This window comes from Bidens hawaiensis, unplaced genomic scaffold (genome assembly GCF_021521415.1).
Source record: "Bidens hawaiensis isolate Kalapana, Puna unplaced genomic scaffold, B.hawaiensis_p1.1 tig00001685_1, whole genome shotgun sequence".
NCBI classification, from domain to species: domain Eukaryota; kingdom Viridiplantae; phylum Streptophyta; class Magnoliopsida; order Asterales; family Asteraceae; genus Bidens; species Bidens hawaiensis.
In genome coordinates, this window is record NW_027491095.1 from 1,750,597 (window position 1) to 1,753,988 (window position 3,392).

Below are 3,392 nucleotides of genomic sequence, written 5' to 3' on the forward strand. Positions count from 1 at the left end.
AGTCTACCAGATCATTTGATACAACTTAAGAAGAGAAAAAAAATTTACCCAAAAACAACAAATGAGGTTAAAGATGCATGAATATCTAAGTGCACAGCCTACACTAGTGAAAAGGAAAAAATGGGCATGTTACTTTGAGTGACAAGTCAAAACTCATCATAATGGGTTCGGTTCAAAACTGACAATTTTTGTGCGGGTTGGTTTGGTTTGGCTTTTTACGCCTTTTGACCTGTTTTTCATAAAATGATTTACTTTAAAATGTAATTACATATCAGACATCTTCATCATCATCACCAGTCCCGCTATATTCATCCTTGATTTCTTCCACATCAAACCAGACGCTGCTTAACTGTCAACTCCATCTCTCCGACCTTTTCAGTTGTATCCAAGCTTATTATGATCTGGTAATCTGGTATGTTCCACAGCAGTTGTCATTCTAGAATTATTAGCAAGTTAGTCATCTCTTGTGGCCATTTGTAGCTTGTAAACAACCTTACGTTTGCTTCAAAGTTTTCTATTCAAAAAGTAAAAGTAATACAGAATGTCATACAATTATACATGCAATTGTTTCAACTAATGTTATGACTCAGGTTACTAGCTTTTGATCATATAGCATATAAGTTTTCGCATCAAAGATCTACCTACAATAGAACACTTTTGCTTTCACATGAAGTTGATTATAGTTTCAATGGTCTTAGTCGTCTTGACAAATCAGATGCTTGTGTTAATTTTTTTCTGATAATAATAACAATCGACCTAAACACATCTAAATCAGGGCACACTTATTAGCTAATCCGGCCTCTAGCTTCTTGCTAATTGTGCCGTTTTTAAATGAAAGCCGCCATTCAAAAAAAAACTTATTAGGTAATTCAAATAAAATACCCCTGAACGTTTGGGCCGCCAGTTACGTAAAGAAATTTGTATATTATTACTGGGCCCTTTACTCTCCAGTCCCACACCACAAACAAAGCAGAAGACGAAGCACCTGCTGAACAGGTTTGTTCTCTTGTATTCTATTACATTTTATAACCAAACAACTTAGCAGAGGAAGTGAAGTAGTGAACTGAAGTGGCAGTGTTGTACCTTTGAATTAAGGGAATTTTGCTAAAATGTCTCTTTTTTAAGAGAACGCCCTGCTTGCGGTGCGCGCATATAATGTATATATGTGTGAACCCTTGGGTGGGCAAAAGTAAAATTGCACTAATTTTGACGTTATTTTACTAATCAAGTGAAAATAACGTTAAAAGTGGCGGAAGGTTAATCAGGCATCATGTGGTGGCGTTGATAGCCGAAAGACAAGGGCACATGCACCAATCAGCCGGTGTCCCGATGATTGAGTGTTATGTGCCTTATGTCTAAGGCTTGATGCAAAACTACTATCGAGCCGGGGGTCTCACCGGAAGCAGCCTCTCTATCCCTATGGGATAGAGGTAAGGCTGTATACATCTTACCCTCCTCAGACCCTACCATAGCATTGCTATTAGTGGGATATACTGAGTACGATGATGATGATGATGATGATGATGTCTCTTTTTTAAGAGAGAGCTTCACATTTTGACCCCAAATAAAAAGACATTCTAGGTTTGTCCTCTCCAAACTCGTCGCTGGCGACGTGTCTTTTATGGGTGACGACGAATCTTTTGTCCGACTAAAAGATGGCATGTCACCAAAGAAGCCGGCTCGACGTGTTTGCTAAATATTTGGTTGGGTCGCATAAATTTTTGTTCCCATAAATTCAGATGATTGCTCAATAGTGGCATATTTGGCCGGGCCGCATAAAATTTTTTAGATATTTGGTTGTGCCGCCCTGTTTTGATGATAAGTGTCAACTTCTTGTTGTATGAAGAAACTCGTTGTGCCAACTAAAACCAACTAAAAGGAACGAGCCTCCGACGAGATTGTAAGGACAATTTTGAAATTCGTTGTTAGTGGGAATAAATCTCAAATCTCTTTCTTAAAAAGAGATATTTTGGGAATTTTCCCCTGAATTAATCATATAATAAGATCTAGTAAGAAAGATGGGTACTATTCACAAACTTTCTCTGATGATTTAGACCACAACATATGCAACTCAAATAGATGTAGTGGCCAAATCTCTTGGACTCAAAACAGAAATTAACTCAAAAAATTCAAACTATTTTAAGATGCATGTATGTGAAACTCATTTAAAGTGATACCATAAAAAATATATTGGATATGTAACTTTGAGTCTGTTTGTATTTTTGAGTTAATTTCTGTTTTATTAATATAAACCTGAAGTTTTTTTAATGTTTAAATCATTTTGAATTGCATGTTAATTATTAATCGTTTGCAATTAATTAGCATAAACACCTCTTATATTATGCTTTAATTAATGAGAAGGATTTGATGTTTACACATGTTGTAGTTTATTATCTATCTATCTATATCTATAATAATATATATAATGTATGAGATGAGAACAAATTAAGACACCTTGATTTTAAAGGATGTACAATGTATATAACACATGGTACAATATATAAAGCATATTGAAGAATGATAAAATAATCTTTCAAGCATAATATCCAACGTGCATTTTCAATTCTTTGAAAATATTTACAGTTTTTCACTCTCTATTTTACTAGACTTTTGTTAAATTAAATAATACTTATAAATTTGATTCCTCATCTTTCACTATATATTATTTTTTATTTTAATTTAAAACCAACTCCCCCCCCCCCAACGCTTTTAAACGACCATAATTTTTTCATATGTTAATATCTTTTTAAAAAGTTAAACATTTAAAACGAGTAATTTATTCTCTTTAATTTGAGTATGATATTGTCGTAGTTTTGTTCTATTAAAAAAAATAACATGTTACATATGGTTGTTCATAACTCGGTTATGATAATTTTTAAGTTAAACATATGAGACGAAATTGAAACTAATTTGTTATAAATTGAAACCGGAAGTTAAAGAAAAACAAACTGTGAAACCTAACCAATGGCTGGTTTAAATAATTTTAAAGTTTTAAACCGAACCATTAACACACATAATTGTTTAAGTGATTACCATAATTATATTCAAAGACCCGCTGCATCGCGTGAGCTTTCATCTAGTTTACTTAAATATATGGATACAAATAGAGAAATATCTTACAACTGCTTTTAATCACCTCTCTCTTAGAGACTAGTACCGAACTAACTGACATCAAATAGTTGGTTAATTTTCAATTTTGGTTCATGTAATTAAGATCTAGTTTAGTTACGTAGAATTACATAAACCTAGAAAAGCAAGAGCGAAGCCCACAATTGCAATAAAAACAAGAGAAAAAACAAAAGTAAACATGTAGATGTAACAATCATAGTACAGTGGATAGCTTTGGGTTGAATCTGTGGCTCTGTCTCGTCACTTTGTCTTGTTATTGTTGT